Here is a 23832-nt window from a genome sequence, read left to right as displayed (position 1 = left end):
TGTCATTAAATGCCAGCCTATCCAATAACTAATAAATCAAGCAGGTGGCTAACTTTCCATAACTTTCAACTCCTGCAATAAAAGGCAAAAATATTATGGATACTAACTCATAGACCTGCCTCACCTGATTCTTTGATACTTCCTTTTCTCCCCTCCCTCCAAAAATAACACTACTCCGTCAAAATCTGTCTTTAGAAAAAGAGTAACAAGCCCTGCCCCGACTTGTTATTTTACTGACATAAACCTCCATATTTTGTCCCCAACCATTACAGCATTCCCTGAACAACCTATGGAATTGGGAAGCCATCGTGGCACTTAACTCAGGGTGGAATTATACCAGCTTAAATCCACAAAGGATCATATTACTACGCTAAGTAAAGGGGGAGGGAGAAGAACACACAAGAAAACAACAAAACACTAAAATGATTTCTAAGAAAAATAGCTGAAAATCCAAATTCCGCAGCTGGTAATTGAAGAGATCTTCTGATTCCCTGCAGGTTTCTTTTCAGCAGGAAGTTTAATTAATGTGGGTTGTTTATTTCTTTCCACACAAGAAATTCCCTCTGTAACTGCCACACAGAGTGATTCTTCCATTTTCAGGGACAGGAATTCAAAGGAATCCCCGAAGCGTATCACAGTTAGGCTTGGGCTAAGCATGAACCATTCTTATATTTCTAAGGATTTTATTCACCTTCTTTAAAACTTGGACATCAATCCAAGGCTAGCCATCATCTTGCCTCTGCATTGCTAAGACAGCCGAAGAAGTTAGTGGAATACATAAAATACTGCAATAAACCACAGTTCACCCTACGGCACTTCAAGTTCCCTTTCTAAATTAGTTCAGGGGAACAGTAATTGGGTCACTTGTTTTAGATCTTCCAATAGTGAAAAAGCTGATTTTACTGAACCTAGTAAAGAAGCCTAAATTGTTAGTTAATTAACATAACCATTAAACTTTAGAAAATTAATCAAGTCCCAGATGTGAACATCAAGGTTACCTTGAGTCAAGAGCATTGTAAATTAATAAAACAAGATTTTATCAATATCACTATGCCACATGGTAATATGAAAATAAAACCTGTGGGAGAAGAATCCTATTCCCTCTAAAATCTGGTGCTCCATCCAGAACATGTATGAAAGAAAAATTCAGTGAGTAAACGAGAAAGCAGAAGTGGCAGCACCTTCAGACAGTTCTGTAATGATCAACACAACAATTATTTCTCTCTCAAACATATAGGGGAAACTAAAATATACCACAGATTATTTCTTTTAATAAAAAAAGGTTATTTCAAATTGAAAGGTGTAGAACTGTTCAGAGAAAGGACTAACATTAGTCACAAAGCATGACAAGTTTAAATAGTGCCTAGAAGATGCAGCAATAAATTTCACTGCTTTGTAGCACTTGTGAGAGTGAAAACCACACACATATCAGAGGTGATACACATGCCTCTATCTGCAGGAAAAGAGGAAATCTTGGGAATGGATCAACACAACAGTTCTGTGTAGAAAAGCTAATGATTTCATGCTCACTCACTCATATAGGTCAGAGATGCACCAGTGTAATAAATACTATGATGCAGTATCAGTCTGCATCATTCCCTCAACCAAAGTCATCCAGAATAGTTCCCTGCAGACTAATTCAACTTGTTCAGAAGGATAAAATGCAGCTACACTGCCTACAGCTTCTGAGCTGGCTTAATTACAACCATGTGCTAATGTGGCTATACTACTCCTGGCACTCAAATGAACTTCTTCAGCTCAGTCCTGCCTCACATACTCTCACAATAGCGTGAATTTCAAAAGCTCAGCTCAATCCCAGTCAGAGACACAGTAACAGCAGGCCGACTCAGCATGGGACTGAACAGCCTCCAGCAAGAAGCCACCCACAGTAGGAAAGGGATAAAAACCACCAAATAGTAGCATGCGAGGAAGAAAATCCTGACTAGGATGCTATGGGAAACTCCACCGGGGATGCTGAGCTGGAGGCCTGGGAGCCCCACCTGCCCTGCAAAAGAGCTGTTCTTCCCTGGAAAATCTTTACCAAAAATGGTGATAATGAAAGAAAAGTTCATATATGTAAGTGCTCATTAGCGCAATCTACCCAACCATGTGCCAAAGAACTCCATGAATGTCATGGTCTGGGGGATAATGAAGGATAAAATAAGGAAAGAAAGCTAGGGGGTGGGACGAACAGGGAAGGGGAAAGAAGATCTAATAGGACAGTGGTGGAAAAACAAGTTTATATTTGAGTTAGGGAAAAGGACGTGAAAAACACATTATCTTTTCTATACAATACTTATACATTTGCTAAAGATAAATTTGTCTAAAATTATTCCATGTGTGCTAGTGCTCCTCTAAATAAACAACTCTCAGCCACAGCATAGGAAAGACATTCAGATGATATGTTCAGATGGCCCCAAAGCAAAGCACAGTCAGAGCTGAGCAGCATCTCCACAACTAGTCCCAGCTGGTTGCAGCAGCCCCAGCCCATGACAGTCCAGCCCCTCTGCCTTGCTATACAGCAGTGAGGAAAAACCATCCTCCTTCATAGCAGTAAATACATACTGGATTACTTTGTTGCAGCAAAAGAGTATTATACAGCGTGTGTATACATATACACATACATGTAATATATGCTACCTCCCCAGTAGGAGAAGCATTCCCTGCAGCGCAGCTGAAGCTTCCAGTAGCAGGATAAATAAACTCAGCCTGGCCCCTGCCAGCACATGCAGCTTCCAGTGGGGTATCTTATAGAATCATAGGCTGGTTTGGGTTGGAATAGACCTTAAAGATCATCTAGTTCAAATTCCGTTGCCATGGGCAGGGACACTTTCCATTGGATCAGGTTGCTCAAAGCCTCATCCAACCTCATCTTGAACACCTCCAGGGATGGGGGATCCACGACCTCTCTGGGCAAACATTGCCAGTGCCTCACCACCTTCACAGGAAAACATTTCTTCCTAATATCTCATCTAAATCTCCCCTCTTTCAGCTTAAAACCATCCCTCCTCATCCTATCCCTGGAGTCCCTGATAAAGAGCCCCTCCCCAGCTTTCCTGTAGGACCTTTTTAGCACTGAAGGCCTCTTCTTCTCGAGGTTGAAGAAGCCCAACTCTCCAACCAAGCTTGCAAAAGCCTAAAATTTCATTGCAGCCACTTTACTGTTTAAGCACTCAACACAGAGGCAGTGAGGGACTCCATTTGCAGCCCAAGTGAAAAATGCTAGCATTTCCTTTGAATTGTATTTACTCTACTGGAGATAACAAGATACAAGTACTTTTTTATTTTGTTAGTTGTTTTGGTTTTTTTTCCTTTGTTTATTTTCTCCTTCCCTTCCTGCATTGTTTAATAATTCCTGCAAGCCAAGAGGCATTTTTAAAGGAAAAGAATAGGCGTGCATGAGATTCTTAAAGCCGCCATTTCTTGGTTTTGGAAGCTCCATGCCAGGGGATCCTCTTTCCCATTAACAAAATTTATGAAAATTTTTCAAGCAGATTTAGCTGCAACAATTAAACTGAAGCTAATTATGTTAAATGAAATTACATGGAAACTAGAAAGACTTGTGGGGCCTTCTTATGGCCGAGAAATATGAAGACATTCAATTTGATATGAAAGGAGAAATTTTGTGTTTTATTCAGCGAATCTGAAGAAAAAATTGCTCTCTACAACTACCTGAAAGGAGGTTGTGGAGAGGAAGGAGCTGGCCTCTTCTCCCAAGTGAGAGGGAACAGGACAAGGGACAATGGCCTCAAGATCTGCCAGGGGAGGTTCAGACTAGATATCAGAAAGAAATTTTTCACAGAAAGGGTCATTTGGCACTGGCACAGCTGCCCAGGGAGGTAGCTGAGTCACCATCCTTGGAAGTGTTTAAAAGATGGGTTGACGAGGTGCTTAGGGACATAGTTTAGTGGCAGATGGGAATGGTTGGACTCAATGATCCAAGAGGTCTTTTCCAACCTGGTGATTCTGTGATTCTATGAAAAGTCTCCAATTTGTAATAGGTACAATTTTATAGGGAAAATACATTTCCCAGCAAAATGCAACTCATTTATATGGCTTGAGGAGGCAAGATAGCTTGTTTATTTTTGTCATCATCACAGCAGTGGGGACTAGAGTCCAGGCAGCTTGAAATCCATTCCCTCCAAAGCAAAGCAACATGCCCAAGGACAGCAGTTTAGGAAATGGCAGAGTCAAAATTTAATAATCAACAAATTCATATATGCAAGTAATTTGGGCAACTTTAAACAAGTAACTTCAAGGGGGAAGGGGTAGAAAAAACCCTCAGATGCCTTGCTAACAGACTGACAAGCTCTCTTTGGCTCATGTTCTGCAAGTTCTTCTGATATCATGGCACATCAGCAGTATCAAGATATCATTTAAAGCATGTATTGTTTATCCTTTCAGATATATTATACATACAGCTCAGCTATTTCATAACACAGAAACAATTCAAGCACAGTAGTTTCGATACAAACAGTCATTAGAAAACAGCCTCTCTGGTCTCAGCTAAACAAGAACGTTTTCTCTTCCTTTTATAGCTTTCAGAGATAGCCTTATGCAAAAAGAGATTATAGTTGTAATGATAAAAAATGAAGGGAAAATGACAATAAATAACATAGTATCTTTTCTGAGCACATCGAAGGCTTTGAAGTTTCAACATAAGAAGAAGGATCATTTTTACCAGTGAGCTGGGTAATATAAAGTGTCTAAGTAAAAAGAAAGTATGATCTGTCAATGCCATAACAGCAAGAAGATAAAATTATTTATATATGCTGCAAACAGAAGTGCTCCCAAAAAAAATCATCATTGCAGAAATATTTTTGGATTAATAGTATTCAACAATAGTTTCAATGGAGAAAGAAAAAAGAAACATGCACTGAGGAAAAGAAACGTAACAATTGAAACTATATTTCAATAACAATCTGTGGTATTTAGTTTCTAAGTTTTCTAGGTTGAATTTACAAATATTCTGCTCCTTCCCTCCCCCCGCATTTTATTTGTATAGACACAGACCAACGATTCTGCATAAAGTGGGTTAGTGTTCCAGACTTAAAAATACAGAATCACAGAATCACAGAATCACAGAATAACCAGGTTGGAAGAGACCCACCGGATCACCGAGTCCAACCGTTCCTACCAAACACTAAACCATATCCCTCAGCACCTCGTCCACCCGTGCCTTAAACACCTCCAGGGAAGGTGACTCAACCACCTCCCTGGGCAGCCTGTTCCAGTGCCCAATGACCCTTTCTGTAAAGAATTTTTTCCTAACGTGATATACAAATATACGTGAATACAAATACAATTTGAGATAAAAGCAGCCATGCTAGCTGTTTCTATCTCTCACAATTGTTTCCTATACTGTGACCGAAATACCTAACTGCCATGTAGAAGAGACATTCACCTTCTCCAATCCACCTCTGTAATAGATGGACCATGGAAACCTGGGTACTACACTGACTTAAGCTCAGAACACAACTTCTTTTGAGCATCCCATAGAGCATGAATGCCTATGCAACGTAGAGTCAAATTGGACTGAGTAAACCTTAAATCTTTATTTAGCAGTTAAGTGAAGCACAGATGCTGCAAACAGTATGCTTAAGAGGGAGTCTTATCACAAACTAAGGAAGATTACACAGGAAGCAATTTCAGAAAACCGTACACAATTAAACTGCCATATGTTTTTCCTTTTCACTGTCGGATGGGGAACACATGAAACATACAATGTTCAAAGATAGAGACATTACACAGATTGATATTGATTTTTTTATTCCATGTAAAAGACTTGAAATTGACATAGAAAGCTACAAGCAAAAAGACTTACTGATATGAATCGTAACAGTTGCAATAAAGTAGTAGGAGCAGACTTGATTTGGTTTTTGCGTGTTTTATGAACAGAAGCAAGGCTACTATTTTGCTCCTTTTATACTACTGTGGGCGCACTTCCTTTCCCTTACTGTTCAAGGCTGCAATTTTGAGCAATTTGGGATAAAGAATCATTCACCAATGCAGCAAGATATTTACATGAAATCTGAAAGTATGAGAGATTGTGTAGAGAATTTTATTCAGCTTTCTGAATGCAATCAAGAGCTCTGTCCTCTGATCACAATTCTTTTTTCAAGCTTAAAAAGTGGTGTTGCACAGTGAAATTAAGTTTCAAATTTTTAACCTGTTTGCTACAAATTATAATATATATTATAAAAGGAGAAGCCAGGAGAAAATTATTATTATTTTTAAAGTTATTCAATTTCCTTTAATTGGGGCTTGATCATTTTCACTTTTTACACCCCCTGAGGTAACCCTTCTAAAACATAGTCTAAAGAAACCTGATCAAGGGCAGGTCATCTCCATTTATCAGCAGCCGGAAAAACTTTCATGCTTTAAATCCTTTCACTGGAGAAAGGACTGAAGAAATCTTGTTTCATGTTTCTAAGTATATTCCATCAGGTTGAAGTCAAATAGAAGAAATTTCAGCCCTGACAATCAGTACTGAATGTGCTAATCATTAACGACTTTTAATAAGTTCTGGTTTTACAAACATGCAACTCTGTGCACTAAGCACTCAGAGCAGCCTCTTCTCTGCCAGTGTACCATCCTGTGGTATGGAAAATAGCATACCACATTCTCAAAGTGGAGGAGAGACACTGGATATCTCGAATGTCAATGTGATCAAAGGGATCAGCTAAATAATCATCGTATGGTCTTTTCACTTAAATATTTTTCTTAGAAGATAATGTATAAATCTCAGACACGATTTCATCTAAATTTGCAGAGAACATTTATATTTGTCTAGCTTTTTACTGCAGATATTATTAAAAGAAAGGCAATAATACTTTGTCATCATCCTGACAAATCCCAAGAGAATGTCAATGCTCTGCAGATAAAATCCTTTCAGATAAAACCCAAGATAGGTCACTAAAGAAACCTGGCCAAACACTTGAGCTCCTGACATCACCAAAGCTTGTAGCAACTATATGATGAATGACTGTGTGGCACTCCTTTATAAACCTAAAAAGACCTTAGCCTTGTCCTGACAGCTTATCTGCTCCATGAAAATGGACAAAACCAATACACTGTCTCTGGAGATTTCAAGGATTTGGCCACAAGTCAGCAAGGATTTTGACTGTCTCGTTCTGCTGTTAAACATAGAATAGCAGAGAAAGACGGCAAGCATCAAAGGCTATTGACTTGCTGCTTTTCTGCCTTTCTAAGCACACTCCTTGTGCTGTAGCACTGGAGATCTGAATTAATATACAAAGCTTGATGCAATGCTTACAGTCCCCACAGACATCATTAAGAGGCTGAAAATACAGTGAAGGCGGACAAATGCCTTTGCAGCAGCATTGTTCTACCACTACCTGCATTGCCTTCCAAGAATAACAGTTACCTCTTTCAACTCCATCCTGACTGGCTAATACAAGGCTGACAAACCTTACTTAGGACGGAAACATTTTAAAGAAGCTTCAAATTTCACTCAATATTGAGAACAAATTTTCTAAGACTGCTTTATTAATTGCTTATCTAGACAGCCTTCCAGAAGTTTAACATGAGTTGTAAAGGAAAGCAAGTCAAAGGAAAGACAAAAACCTCAACCCAAAATATGCACTTCCTATTTAGTTTGTCCTTTATAACTTCTGTCTAAAATCAGGCTGTGTGTTTGTATTAGCAGTGAGGATAGAAAAACATGAAGTAGGATTGGAGTGGAAACTGCAAGACTTTGTGCACTTCCCTGAAACAGTCCCAAAGCAAAGCTCTAGCACCAGCATCAACTACTTCCCCTCTGGCAACAGAAGGCAGATAAACAGATAAATAAATAAATAAGCATTCTCACTCAGTTCCTCCTCCTGCGGGAACACCTTTTGTGTTTCCCTGCCCTCACTTCTGGGTACTAAAGAGAATCATGACAGAATCTGCTTCATAGTTCTGTGTTTTCTACAAAAAGCTAAAAAGAGGTTCAAGGAATTTAAAAATAAAAACGCCTATTGTCTCATCAATAAATAGTACAGGTTTTTTTTCAGCAAAAAATGTTTTTACCAGCAAGAGTAAATCACCAAGACTGCTACATTTAGCATCGACAGAGATCAAACTGGCGACAGCAGGATTTTACAGCATTTTCTTAAAGAAGATTGACACTAGAGGCCAAAGAGGCTTTCAGCTACTAAACCTTCAGAAATTATTTCATTCGTGTCAAGACTCCTTATCAGCACAGGATCACTCAAATATTTCTTTCCTGATAATGTTTATGGATAAGAGTAACCTGCACTCTCCCATCCTGCCCTGATCTCATATAGTAGGCTAGGCTTTTAGGCTCTGTGTACAAGACAAGTTGCCATTTGTAGACAATATTTTGCCTTGTCTGCCCTCTGTTCTGCCTTCCCACATGTATTTCCTTGCTTATCCTCAACGCTTTTTAAAAATCTTCCCAAAACACTTCAGATTCATGTTTTCCCTAAAGGCCTGCTGAACCTGGAATTGTGATCTGTAAGTTGAAACATTATTTCAAGCAAGGAATTATTGATTTTCATCCATAATCTAGGAGATTTCAAAAATTCTGTGACAATCCTGAGTTTAAAAAAAAAATCATAACACATTCATAAAACAACCTAAAGTAGGAAAGAGAAAAATCGGCAATTTTCTAATTTATTATTTTTTTTCTAAAAGGCTGTCAACCTTATTTCCTTGGACTTGAAGTCTGGGCTGTCCGCACTCTCTGGCATGGTATACTTTAGAAAGGAACAAAGTGCTTATCACCACATTTGAACCATGTGGAAAGAGCAGCTTATTCTGGAAGTGCTGAAACTCCAAGCTGGAGTGGCAGCAGTAAGTGCCACTGTCAGCGGTTCTATACACAGGGGTGTAAAATTAATTTTTTCTTTGACACAAAGGCTTAAATACTCAGCTTTAGAAATGATTCACACGATGCAAACAATGATTACCACTTCAAGAGGAGTCTTACTCAATTAAAGCCTGTATTATTAGCTTCAAGTGAAGAGATCAGACAGAGGTCCCCGAGCAAGTACATGAAACAAAGTCACCCTTACAGCAGCTTCTCTAATAAAACCAGGACTCTTTTTTTATACTATTTTATTCTCAGGAGAGGTTTCTTTACTATGTTTCAAAAGGAATTCAACTTTTGCAATTCACAATCCTAGATTAAGAAATCCAGCTCATAGATCAAAAGACACAATTACCTCCTCATTCCACAAAAATCTCCTTCCCTAACACAAAAGTTGGCCTGCTTTTTTCTTGAGACTAAATGGGAAAAAAAACTAAGCATCTTAAACTTTTCTACCCCTCCCTGCCACTTCTATTTAAGTAAGGCTTGCTATACCCTCTGGTGTGATCCTCTCTCACCATTTACACAAGTACTCCCCACTACTTCCCAGCAAACTCCTCGGATCATGGCTTGGAAAGGGAGCAGGCAGGAAACTTTCAGGTTTTCTTCCAGGTACTAACGGCATCTGTCTTAGAATCTCTGAAATAAGAGCCAAAGGGCACCTATTCTCTTTCATTAGACTACGCAAAAAAATTTATGCCTGTTTTGATCCCTTGAATTGCACCAAATTTATTTAACTGAATTGTGAATACCTTGTTATTATCTGTGACTCCTCTCCCAATTTACCTGTAACTTCAGTTTTCTGCAATTTAAGAGCATTACTTACAAAAAAAACCTAACAACCTGTGAACAAGTTGTGTGTAGTTTTCTGAAACTAACAGATACCAAAATACTGCTTTGAAGAAGTATTCGTTGAAATTAATGTAAAAAAAAAAAAAAGAAAAAAGAAATTAAATTACCAGTTCTCCAGTCAGAGGAGCAGTAGTAAGGGAGTCACATCTTCTGTAACTGCTCCCGAGTGCAACTCAAAATGTGTTTTATGTCTATAGACCAATATTTGCTTGATTTTCTTGGCCACCAAAATGTCAAAATGCCTGCCAGAGTATTTAGAAAACAGCCACAAAAGGGAAGTGGGGGACTTGAAGAAGCAAAAAACAGAGGTAATTTAATAATCCACAGAAAGTCTTTGTTTTGCTTATGCTTTCAAACTATGCCACTGAGAATTTCTCCCCTTCTAGGAAACTGTTTTAAGAAACTTACTTTTTCAGCAGTTAACATAAGCCCAAGGAATGATTATATTTTAACATCAAAAAAATTACCTCGGTTATTATTCAGGTAATCTTCGTTGAAGATGTAGGCATGAAATGAAAAAAGTTTTTTTCCAAAAGCCTTAGGAAAAGCTCCTACAACTAGTGCTGAAAAATCAGAAATTCCCTCCTGGATTTCTTTATCTGTCATTCTGTTCAGTGGCACTTCCTTTCTTCTGCAGTCATCTAATGAAGTCCTTCAGCAGCTTTACAGACTAATATCCTGTAGTGAACTCAGTCTGCTGCATGTGGACTTTTACCTTTTTTTTTTTTGGCTCTTTAACAGAGTTAAACCAAGTTTGTTGCCTTGTCACAGGCCATATGCTGTATTCGTTGCTGAATTTTTAGAGTCATCATTGACTTACCTATGCACTTTGTTTAAGCATGTATCCAGATACAAATCACAAATATACCAAACATTGCACTGTGTGTGGCACTGGTTGATGTTTCTCTTAGCACATACCCTGTTTCCTAACTTGTTGCCCATTTATACAAAACTATCATTTTTCCCTTTGCAGCAAGAGAGCAAGGAGATAAATCAAGCAACATGCCATTTCAAACTCATGTGTTGGAGCTGATATTTGGAAAAAGTAGAGGAATTGGAGGCAAAATTTTGGTTAAAACAAATCTAAAGCTCTTCTGGCCAAAACAAATCACTTCTTTCTTATAAACCAGAACTATAAACAACAATTAAAGAAGGCATGCTCCTCATCGTAGGAGGAGGAGGAAGTAACCACTGAAATACAGGTAAACCTCTAGTTTTCGCAGAAGCATCCACAGAATTCAAAAGTTACAGTAGCTTAGTGTCAAAAGCTATTTAGTCCTTTAACAGTAATGCAATTAAAATGCTTTTCTGTAGCCTTTTACACACAATTCACAATATATCAAAGCCATGGCTAGTGACTGTGATATGAATCCAGAAACATCTATCAAGCAGATTCAAGGTAAATGCAACATTTCCTCCAGAAATCAAAGCCTTGGAGAGGCAAGAGACCCGTGTTGAAGTGTAAAACTAACATCTTTACGTCCTGTGCTTATATGATATATGGCATATGGACCCAAACAACTATAACCGAGCCTCTAAAGCACAAGTGTGCTAAATAATAAAATAAGGAAACAAACACCTCAAAAATCCACCACTGTATTTCAACAGTATTTTTAAGAGTTATGGTTGAAGTAGAAAAAAATAGATGAATAGTGTTAAGAGTCTGACTTGCTATTGAAGCTTAGCTGCTCAAAGCTTCATAGCTACTTACTGATGGTATGCTGATAACAAACATGAGCACAGATACACATAAGGCAAAGCTGAAAACTGGTCTAAATGTACCAAGCGTAACTACCACTCCTAAATTACAAGCAACTTTAAGCATATAAAATAGCAGATAACCTGATGTGCAAAAATGCAGCATGGGCACACTGCAACATGGTTTAAAAACACAAAGCAAATAAGTAGCCATTTTCTGGATAAAAGGAAGGAGAGAGAAAGTGAATTTGTTGGAGCAAGTAGAGGCATTTTTCAACAGCTCGGCTGCTCTCGGTAAGGATCAGCAACAATTCTATTACAGCACACCCTGTGCAATGTGAACCGAAAGCATCACTGTTTCACTAGTCATCTCACCACAAAGAGGATGACTCCGGATGAGCATCTGAAGTCAGAAGCATGCATTCTGGTAAAGAGCTTGACCTGAGTACCTTGTGCTGCTATGATTTTCTTCTGCTAATGCAGACACTTGGCACTGGCAACTGAACTCTTTCCTGACAACACCTTCAAGGAAAGTCAGGGGCTTGTTTAGCAACAAATACGACCCCTTAAAAGCAATGCTAACAAATCCTCCTGCTCTTTAAAACCATTGCAATGTCAAGTTCCAAGGTCAACCTCTAAGGAATTGTTTGTACCTGGATTCAGCAAGAACATAGTATCTTCTGTGTGCTAATGATGAAGAAAGAGAGGAGCGTGCTTACTTACAGATCTAATCAATCACCTGCAGAAATTATCTTCAAACATCTCTAACTGTAAAAGCAAGAACTGTCTGCTTGCATTCCACATATAACCTTTTAACATATACAACAACTAAACTGCTAAGCAACAAATTGCGTTTTAGATTGTTTATTTGGCTACAATAGCATCCCTTCAGCCTTTTCACTACAAGCAAAACTTCTTATGGTTAAAACAAGCTTGCTGCTGTCACCAAAGGGGTGGCAATGGGAGCACCATCCTTTTTAGCTCTGTGGATGACAATTTGCTTTGCCCAGTCCAGGCTTGCAACTACAACAGGTCGACTTCTAATATGTAACAACAGGGATTAGGGAACACTGCTGTGCTCAGCCCTCACACACCATATGACCACCCAAGGGACTATGCATGTAACCAACTCTCCTCCAGCCTCTCCAGGCCAGAAGCAGGGAGGATTTAGGAGGGGAATGACAAAATCCAACTAACCTAACTTTGCATGAGCTGAGACCTACATGTCTGCTACCCCTGCAGTTCTGGAACAGTGTGGATGTGCCCATGGAGACCTACAGACCACTTATCACTTCAAGTCTAACAGAAAGATAGATTCTAAATGAACTATTCTATCCAAAAAAATGCTTCAGATAACCTGACAATGTAAAAAACTATATTGGAATGTAAGGGCTTGTTACACTGACAAATTATGAAAACATTTACTGTTACTTTTTGGAGCGGGCACAATTCATTAATTCACAGTGAATCAAAACCAAGATAACTGGCAGAAGCCTCCTGCCTCTTCCCAGTGTTATGTGACCTTTCCCTGTAGACATATCACTTTCCCGTGCAGGCAGTTCAGAAAACATATGAAGAAGGAATGCAAGAAGAATTGTTGTCATAGAGTCATATTCAGTACTAAATAAAGCAAGAAGTTGTGCAGATATAATTGGAAGAGGTGGGCACTTTAACCCAGCCATTTCTAATAAGACAGGAATAGTCTAATAGTGGGAGTATAGATTGTAACACATGCTCTGAGTACTGAAACAAAAAGCCTACTATGTAACAGGAAATGTTGATATGTGCTTACACAATTAGAGGTAATTAATCACATATCATTCCGTTAAGTGTACGAAAACAGTCATTGTAATTTCTCCTATTTAACTAGTTAGTATTTGTTGTGGTACAATAATGAATAATACTCATGTAAGACATGGAAATGCTGCCCACCACAGCACTTTCCATGCTGTTCTCTTTTTTTTTTTTTTTTTTCCCCCTACGTGCCTTCTTTTTCTCAGAAATTTCTGTAAGCTTTGCCTTAGTTTTAAAATATACAGAGGAAAATAAATATTTGCACCAAATATTTGCTTGCAGGAGCAAAGGAAGGGTTAGTCCTAAAAAGAGTTGCAGTGAGTCTGTTTAATATGCTATAGCTTCCAGAGCTTTTATGTCTTATAGAAGCGCAACTATCAGTTAGCTGTCTGCACAGGAATACACTGTTAAAGAAAACCAGGTGAAGCTGTGTTCTTGGTTAAATCAGTATTCCCTGGAAAGCCACAAGGGGCACATGAGTATGAATACGGCTACAATTTAGGTCTTTCCAAATAAAGCAGGACAAAAGGCTGGAGTTAGACAATTAAAAGACTGTTTTCCAAGAATTTGGCACCAAAATAAGGAAAGAGAAGTATGGTGTGGCTTGCCAAAGCCAGTCAAATCCACATGGGGAATACATGCTTATGCATTTAGTGGTAGGACAGACTTTTGTGGGATTACGAGTATCTTGGGTACATTCATTTTTTTCCTTGACATGATTTAGTTCAGCTGCAGGGTTTGGTTTTTTTTAGACACTATTCTTATTCATGTACTTACCAATACAAACAACTTGTAAAACCTGAAATCATTCTTAATTTAGAGTTACAGAGAGTTTGGCTTGTTTTCATAAAATTAAGATATAAAAATCATTATCGAACATGATCCTTTTTAACACATTCAAGAAATCGAATGCTTTCATGTCAAAATATCTGAACATTGTATGTGTTGCAGGTATTCAAATCTCAGTGTTTTACTAATGACAAAGCCCAGAACAAGAGGTTTATTCTACAGACTTATATCCATCAAGATTTTTTTTAATATACAAATACACCAATGCACTTCTGAAAGTGTAGACAAGAATTTTTGACAGAAAAGATGTGCTACCACTTCCAAAAGCATTCAGTTGTTAATGTCTTTTCTTTGGTGCTATGTTGTCTGTACTACCCATCCAGTGAGCATCGATTTGACCAAAGTAATCAGGATTAAAGAAATGAAAACAAAAGACATAAGGTAAAGGCATTTAGAAAGCTACCACCAACAAAGTAGAATTTGGCCTTCTGCAGGACACTAACTGTTCAGCAGTGGCTAATTGCCTAAATAGAAGAATTTATTTTAATAGCAGTTTTCCACATGCCTCTGTATAAAAGGAAGCCCACTACTTATTTATTACCAATACTGCTAGCACAGGAATTTAGAATTATTCCACGTTTTTCATCACTGTTATCTATATTTTAGATCAAGTTGTCAGTCACATGTTGTTATTTTGGTTAATTAAAATGACCTCAGGAAAGCAGACTATCCACAAATACTTAATGCTACCCTGCTGATCCCTGTATAAGGGAGTAAAATGACTGCCTGATCCATCAAAATCAGATACCAACTTCATTAAAATCATCTTTCAACAATACCACCTGAAATAATGTAAGTTTCCAGTACCAGCTCTTAACTATTATGAACCGAAAGGTTTATCTTTACTCTCTCTCTGCTTGTGTTTTCAAACTTAATACTTTTAAGTTTAAACACATAAAAAGCACTTTATGTTTACTCTTGTGCTTTGATGCCTCCCTTGAAAAATTCTGGGGTTCACAAAACATTTCTCACTCCTGGGACTTTTGAGTAGCTACTGAGTTTTTCCACAGTAACCTTTGAAACTACTGCCACATGCTGACCACTCACCGCTCTTGCTGCTCTTCGGCAGAGGATTCTTTAGCTTTTTCCTTAATGCCAGGAACTTAACTGAAGGGTCAAGGTCTGACTGGAGGGAGAGGTTAGGATAAGCAGACTCTAGAGTAAAGAGAGACATGGCTTCAACTGGACCAGTGCCCCATGTGTGCTCAATAACATCATTAGCAAACCAGAATGAAAATACCTGTGACAGACTTTTTCAAAGGGAAAATCATGGCAATTACGTCTGCCAATAACATGATTGTTCTAAACCAAATAATTTATCCTAGAATTCACTAGGAAAACCTGGAAATATTGCTGGGAGTATACAACACAAGTCGCAGCACATGCAAATTATTGCCAAGAAGATATTCTCCCAAACCTCAAAGGGATACATTAAGCAATAAGATTTTTGAGTACTTCTACTAGCAGTAGTGGCAGTGGTCCTGATCCTGCAGCATGTGGCTTGGGAGAAGACACAGGAATCAGCAGCACCACACTTATTTCACAACATACAACAAAAGCCAGATGTATCTCACAATAGAAAGTAATTGATTACCAGTTGCTGTTGAATACAGAGAATTGTAATACATTTTAGACTAGATTAAAAAGTACTCACTTCACATGACAGAGGAAGGCCATAATGCAGAAAGCTACTTTCCACAGAACTCCTCCTTACATTTCAACAAGCAAGGACATCTTATGTTTCCCTGCTCAAAATTCTTGCTTTTTCCTGCATCATCTGAAATTATGACAAGGCAATAGAAAGGAAGGAGTTGAGCCAGCTGTAGATGATTGGTTTCTTCTGGGCTAAGGGCTGCATAGTAGAGTTTGCCTCCTAAAAACGACAGTCATTACAGTTATCACCTGTAAGTTGTTTAATGGCCATCAGAAAGGACTTCTCCTGTGGACATCTCCTGCCTTTCACTTCTCACTCCTCAAAGCTCTGCTCACCTTTCTTACTGAGGAAGAACATGTGCATTTTGTAAAATTACTCCCTTCTTGAAGTTGTAGAATAATGTTTCATGAGTGACTGAAAAGCTTCTGTCCTGAAAAAAACTGGAATTAATGTCTTTGTCTGAATGAGGCAGAAAAAGAATTTAAATCTATGTCTTTATCTGAAGTGAGGCTTCAGTGTTTGAAGCACTTAAATAGCCATATTTGGTAAATGGTAATTATTCAGTTTCTATTACAGAGGAAGGTAAACACACGATTTTCACTCCCCGTTTGTGGTGTTCCTATCGATAATTACACCACGTAGACTGGGACTGTGATAGTGTGGTGGGTCTTTCTAGGTCATTACACTATTATTAGTCCACATGCAATGGCACAGTCTTTCCTATTAATTGGAAGTTTGTAATTTCTATGTTGAGATCACATGTTTATAATGTGATGGCAGAGAGGTGATAATGCCCTGACTATTCAAATAGCACATAATATTATGTTTCACAGAAAGTATCTTTAATTTGAAGAAAAAGAAAAGTCAGAAGTATACAATATACTACAGCTGGCAGAGGCTTACAATAGTTCCTTACATATGAAAAAGGATTGAGAAAGCCTGGAAGTGAGGGAGAAAGAAGACACCATCAGCTACGGGAAAGCAGGAGACAACCTCACTATAAAATAATGATCAAAATGAACTATCTAGCTCCTACAGAACACCTTTCATCTTGGGGTCTCAGCAGGGCATCAGTGGTAAGAAATGCAGAGAGGAGCTGCAACAACTGGAACCGATGTGAGAAAGCCTCTGTTGATATGAGGGATAAAAAGGAGTCAGGGAAGAGATAAAGAATGGGAAACGTGCTCAGATCGATGAGCGTAGGCATGCAGGTCTGGAAGCAGCTTTGTGAATGAATGAGGGTTGGTAAGGCTAGAGAAGAAAATATACAGTATGGCCATGAGGTGTTGGCATCGCTTTGGTGATTAAAACCTCTCACACTACAGTTATTTGCTGTTATTAGTTTAAGTCAGGTAGAGCAACAATGAAGGGAAATTTCTTGCACAGAAACCAGTCAGTAGCATTGTCCCTCCCATGGACTGTGTGCAGCAAGAGCTATATAAGAATAAAGTACAGCATACAATTTTATAGTGAAACTGTCTTGTCATTCATTTTCATGTGTGAGCTAACTTAAAATCACACAAGACATCAAATCTGGTATTTGATGTCTTGATGATGCAAGATCTTCTTAGAATAGAAGCTTGTTTGGTATGTACATATGCTCATTTTTTGTAATGACCCCTCATTTTATTTCAGTTTCCCTGAACTACAGCAGGAAGGCAGACCATTATGAATGGATATCACAAAATATCATCGACAAGTTGTAATGTCAGAAGGTCTGAGGCCAAACAAACAGCATGGTGAAACTAGCAGATAACAAGTAGTTAGCATTTTTATGTATAATTTGAATTATTACTGTGAACTTGCCCTTTGAGACAGAGAGGTCTCAAGCAGGTGGCAGAAATGCTCTGTGCAACCCACTGTTAATGCTTCCTCCAAGCTGGAGCTTTTTTCCTTGAAGAAAATGTGTAACAAGGAGGAAGCATGATTGTGACATGAAGAAGCAAGATAGAAATAGCAAATCTTGAGCATTTCTATTTCTGCATTAAGTAGAACACAAGCTTTTTTTAGTTGGTGATTGTAGTTCCAAAAAATGAAACATCACTGCCCCCTTCTGTAACCTAAGAAAACTATATCCTTCAGCTAAAATGTCTATATAGAAAGGTAGGTAGTTATATACTTGCTGACACTGATGAACTGAACTAGTCCAAAATACTAACCAAAAGGTATTAGTTCATTTTTCCATAATTATCTTCATGCCTGTATTTGTCTTGAAGAGCCAAATAAAGATCTAGCATCAAAGTGAAACAATAAGGAATACTTTGTAATTAATTAATACATTGTTATTAATTAACAGTTTGTGTATGAGATGGAATCAGGTGCATTTTTTAATTTATTACAATGCTTTCTGAATTCTTTGACATTCATTGAAATATCATCTGGGCTCTTGTCCAGAATGAACTATCCTTTTTCCACAGTTTTCAAAGAAATTATACACAAAGATGTTGTTAAATTGCCCTACCCTAAAGGGAAGCTGGAAAATCACTGACTGGATGAGATTTCTAGAAGGAACATGGAGATACTTACCCATCTGTACACGTCAGCTCCAAATTTTACCATCCCAGCCCATGATATTTTCATTTAGCTTCCCTTTTTGCCAAGTTTAGAAATCCAATGCATATTCAGAATGCTTCTGCACAGTCTCCATGTAAACAAACAATTTCCCTGTTTAGCCCACGTTATCATATCCTCCACCCAAGACCTTCCCATTTCTCATTCTTCTGCTTTGGAACTACATGTGTAAACTGCCATGCTTTGATGCACCCTGACTGTGTGTCAGAGCACAGAGCACAAGACTTAGCTAAATTGAGTTAAATGCAATAGTTCATGGTTGAACTGCAGTTGTAGCTTTTAAGCTCTCCTAGTGTCCAAGCCCCTCCATTATTTTTCCAGTTCCCACAAGCTGAATCTTCATACTTTCTTACTTAGCTTTCTCAGAGCCTTTCCTGGCACCTTTTCCATAGTGTTACATCTCTGGGCACCCACTCCTGCTTTAAGATGCCTCCTAAATACTTTTTCAGCTACAACCAACACACTTTCAAGCTACAGTTCTCCTGAAAGCAAAAAAGTGAGCTTAACAAACTGAAGGTGCCCTCATTCAAGTTGTTTAACATAGTCTTGAAATGCAAAAATACTCTATTCATTGAAAACAGGCAGCAGCAACAGCCTTTTACTATGTAGGCTGATACTCTGGTTTGTGGGTTTTCCTGCAGTGCTGAGGCTGAGTATGTCTTGGGGAGTAAACTAACCTACATTTGTATGATGTATTTGAAAAGAATACATGTTACAGATGTTTTTTCTTGCAATACTATGAAGCTCACCTTCTTTCCCACCATTGCCTCCTATGATGCTGAAAAAGGTATGTCTGAGAGAAGCAGCAGTGTTGCGCTAAAGGATTGATGGATGGTTGAATATGAAAAGTCAAGCAAAAGTAAATTTCATTTGCTTGCAGCTGTCCAGAAAGTGGAAAAGGTTCCTCCTAATCTCATGAATTTACCCATGAGTAAAAGGTACGAGCCAGCTGACTGTTCAGTTGTACGCAAATGTAGATATCCTGCATAATGTGAGCAAGTATCTTAATCTGCTTGCTTGCCCCCTCAAGGCAGAGTATTCTTTATTTCACAACAGTGCAGTGAAATCTCTACTAATGTTTATGAATGGCAGAGGCAAGACAGGGAAATCATGTGAATGGTGAGCTTCTTGTACATAAAAATACAAGAAGTTAGATATCTTTTGCCATGTTAAAGAAACACACCAGGACTGCAGAGTCTTTGTTAAAAAACATTCCTCATCTAGCACAGCTCTGCAAGCCAGAGATGATTTATGCTGGAGGGAAGATAAACATATAGGTATGTTTTGAAAGTGGAGCCAGGACCCTTACAGTTTAATTACTTTGAACCGTCCTTTGATTTTTTATTTCATTTCGGTTTACAACACTGACATATGGAGACACTGAGAGTATAACACAAATATCAGTATCTTAGTGTCAGCTTGATTCAGTGGGGTACAAGTTGCTCAGTTTCAGTCATTGCTGACAACAAGACTACAGATACTGTCATTTTCAAGAAAGCAACTCTCTTCTGATTCTAGAAATACCATGATTCCATGTGTAGTACAGCATCAGGTGCTGTCATGCCTACACTAAGCCAACTGAATATGCGCATCTCAAACTAGTGGCAGTGAGGAAATGATTAAAAGGCTGAGGTTTGTACTGGGACTAGGAAGAAAAGTAAAATATAAAGTAAATGATGGTCAGGAATGTAAAACCGCAGCAGGAGTGGAGTCTGAATAACATACGAATGGTTCCCACCGTGTGGTGCATGCAAAGGCAGGGAATGAAAGTTGATAACCCAAGATCTTTCCAAGTCTACACAAAGTGATGGGAGATTAATAATAGTAATGTCTGTATCAGTGGATGAAATCAAACACAGAGAGTACTCTTCTCCACTTACAGTAACTGCAGAGCACAGTATTGACACACAGAAGCTCGCACATTGCAGCGTGATGCCATGGCTAAGTTATAAACCCTACTGAAATCATATTATATTAACACTCAAAGAACAAAACATTCAGTATTGTAAAGCACTTTCCATCTCTGTTTAAAAATGAGAAAGACAACATATCTGCTGTAATGCATGAGAAAGTCTTAAATGTTTAGACATCAAGTGTAAATTTGTGATGGAGGTGAGCTTGGATTAACCGTATGTCTGTTATAAAAGTCTGCACAGTTCTTTGGCGAAGTTCCTCCTCACACTGACTTTGACACACTCCTAAAGCCGTTTTTTCCTGGCTGTTAACATAATACTATATGATGAGAACTATGTAATGATGCAGGAAACATTTCCTCTGCAACCAGTGCTGCAGTTGGTTTCAAGTGATAACACAAGACAGCTGCTCAGAGGCACCTCAGAACTGCTTCATTTAGGGCAGAGAACGAGCTCAAAACAGTCCACAACCAATGAGTGGCGAGTTATACATCTGATTCCCTCAGTACAATCCAACAGCAGCTCTGTGGCTCATTTCCCCCATCTTTTTATGAAATCGTCTCAGAAATTATACCCTGGCTATCCCATTGTATCATTAGAGGCTTGCAAGGGCTGGACAGCTTTCCTCCTGTGCAAAAATACAATCCCAGTAATATCAACTATTGCTTCATCTCTGTACAAGAAACACAGCTCAACCAGGTTTCAGCAAAGAGCAGTTTTTGCAGTGCCAGAACGGCACCAGTCCATGGCTACATAAGTAGTTATAGTTGTCCATTTGACAACACGATGGCTTGTCAAATGGGTATCTGATGGTGTTTATGAATCACAAATACCGATTTAAACCTAGGCCAGCATTTTCTGTAGCATCCAATAATATAAACTGCTATAACGAGGAAGCTGGCAAATGCACAGACTATCATTCCCATACACAAAACAGAGCATTTTTTAATTTCCTACCTGATGGAGTGCTGCATTTAAAATAATATGAGTCCTTCTGCTGTAGTGCTGGCCAAATTATTGGGCAAACAAATAATATGCTGTCAGTCACATTTGCTGCATGTGAGAGTAGCTTTCATGGTGACTTTACCATGCTGTAGCATGCACACAATAAACAACTAAACAATAAAGTCCCATTCCCCAAGGAAGTTAGAAAACAAGCAGAGACAAAGGCAAAACAATGGGTGGCTGACCAAGACTCAGAGGATGTCAAGAAATGGTCCTTTAGAAATTAAGCCTGCTTAGATCACAATTAACCACATGCTTCACTTTAGCATAATATTAAACTCTAGTATACGAAAAGACCTTTATCAGTATGAGATAACTGGAATCACTTTATGAGTGTGTTTCAGTGAAATGCTGTTTCTTGAAAGCTGAGAGATTTTTACAGGGACTAAAGGATTTAGCGTTTTGATGGGTTCAGGCCAAACTCCTTTCTAAATAGAGTAGTCTTGATATTTTTCATGTTTTTTCCTGCCGACTATGATATCAAAGGCAGGCGAGTATCATGGATCAGTGAGTAGTTTTCACATCTTTCCTAAAACCCTTATTACACTGATCTACTCACAAATACTGACTCTGATTCAGAAGTGCTCTGAAGCATTTTCTTTTGAAGTCAGCATCACAGAGCAGAACTCTATTAGGTAGGCACAAACAATGGGTTGAAAAAGTGTGAACAGTGTCACTGGGTGCTGCTGAGGCAGGGGAAGAAGCTAGCAAAACATCTTTGTCAGCCAGATGATATAATTTCCCCCTTACAGAGGACTGTATATAAATAGCATGTCAGGAATCTACAGATTTAATAGCTGCCATTTCACTTTTTTTCTTGAATGGGACTAAGGAATCCTGCTCTCAACTAGTTTCAAAATGTCATTACATCTAAGCAAATGGTCATTTTTTCCTGATTTGAGGGCCTTTGCTTCATACGATATCTACTGTAACATAAATGTCTCATGTATGTGCCCCATCTCAGGTGGTTTTCAAGGCTAGACTGGATGAGGCTTTGAGCAACCTGATCCAGTGGAAGGGTTCCCTGCTCATGGCAGGCGGGTTGGAACCGGATGATCTTTAAAGTCCCTTCCAACCCAAACTGTCCTATGATTCCAAGATCCCTCAGGACTGTTTCTGATCTGAAATCTGCCTTGACTTGCTCTGTCCATGCCAACATCATCGGAGACATGCAGTCCAAACATGTCCAAGTTCAGCCCCTACCCCAGCCTGGTTAGCAGCTAAACTGGGCAATTGTATCCCAGCTCCCCTCACAGGGAAAAGGGAATGGGAAAAGAGGGAGAGATACTTGTGGATGGGAAACCAAAACTAAAACAGCTTTAATAAAACAGTAATAATAATATAAAGGAAAATAAAAATAATATTATTAATAAGGAAACTATAAAATACACACAAAAGTACACAACCAAACCAAACTTCCCTGATGACTGTACAGCATCACTGATGTTGCAGGGTAGGCATGGAGAAAGTCCTGGAGTGGGCTCAGTGGTAAACAGAAGCTGGACTCAGGAACTGAATTCAGGAACTGAACTGGGTGGGAATTGGGAGCAGTCTGTTGAACAAGATCCTCGCTGGACATCAACCATGAAAGAAGAGAGCTTGTCCCTCATGATACCTAAGCTTTACGCTGAGTATGATGTATACAAAATGGAATAGTTTTTTGGTCACTTTTAGGTCACCTGTCTTAACTGCAGATGTGACCGTTTCTCTTCCTTTGACTTACAGCATTCCACCAATCTAGGATGGCCTTGATTTCCACAGGAATAAGTATGAACAATGACTTCTCTACATTCCAAAACACTGTAACTTTGGTAATAACTATAAACACCAGGTTTTATTGCTTCTAGAGGCAGACATTGCCTGAAAACATGTTGTTAACTTTCAGAAAATGAAGTTACATAGGAGAAGCTTAGCTGAAAAGTTAGAGAATTGGTTCTGCTTTGGCTCAAACCAGAACAAAATGATGTATATTACAGAGAGTTTATGCCAAATTACAGTCCTGTGGTTCAAATGGAGAATGGAAAAGAAAAATATTTTTACTAGAATGATCTAGAAAGACACAGTTCCAATTTAAATTCTATACCTTGTACAGGAAGACAGGCATGTAAAAAATGTTTAAGGTTTTAGATAAGTAGATCTTTTTAAAATTAAGATGGCTGCTTTGCCATAAAATTGCATGGTCCATGTCAAGAAACTTTCATTTTTAAAGCTCAGCATGATCTCTGAAATTGAATATTTTTTCCTTGGAAGTTTCCAGAAATGTTGTGTGATGTAGTTTCTTTCTTGAGAGAAGCTCTCACCCTCTTTGAATCTCTGTGAAAGGTTGACCACCACAGCAGAATAGCAAGAGATACCACCGCTCTATAGAGAGATATACAAATAAAGATATAGGTAGTTTGAGATACATTACACACTTAAGAAACAGTGAGGTTTGATGTTCACTATCAGCAGCTACTAAAATGTTACCATAAACTAGTGTTAGGAATACTGACAGTTTTGTTGTATAATTCACACCACATAGAATCATAGAATAACCAGGTTGGAAGAGACCCACCGGATCATCAAGTCCAACCATTCTACCAACCATTCAGTCCAACTATCAAACACTAAACTATGCCCCTTAGCACCTCATCCACCCGTGCCTTAGACACCTCCAGGGA

This window comes from Phaenicophaeus curvirostris, chromosome 2, assembly GCF_032191515.1.
Source record: "Phaenicophaeus curvirostris isolate KB17595 chromosome 2, BPBGC_Pcur_1.0, whole genome shotgun sequence".
In the NCBI taxonomy this organism is placed as follows: Eukaryota; Metazoa; Chordata; class Aves; order Cuculiformes; family Cuculidae; genus Phaenicophaeus; species Phaenicophaeus curvirostris.
Note: the sequence above shows the minus strand (reverse complement) of the source record.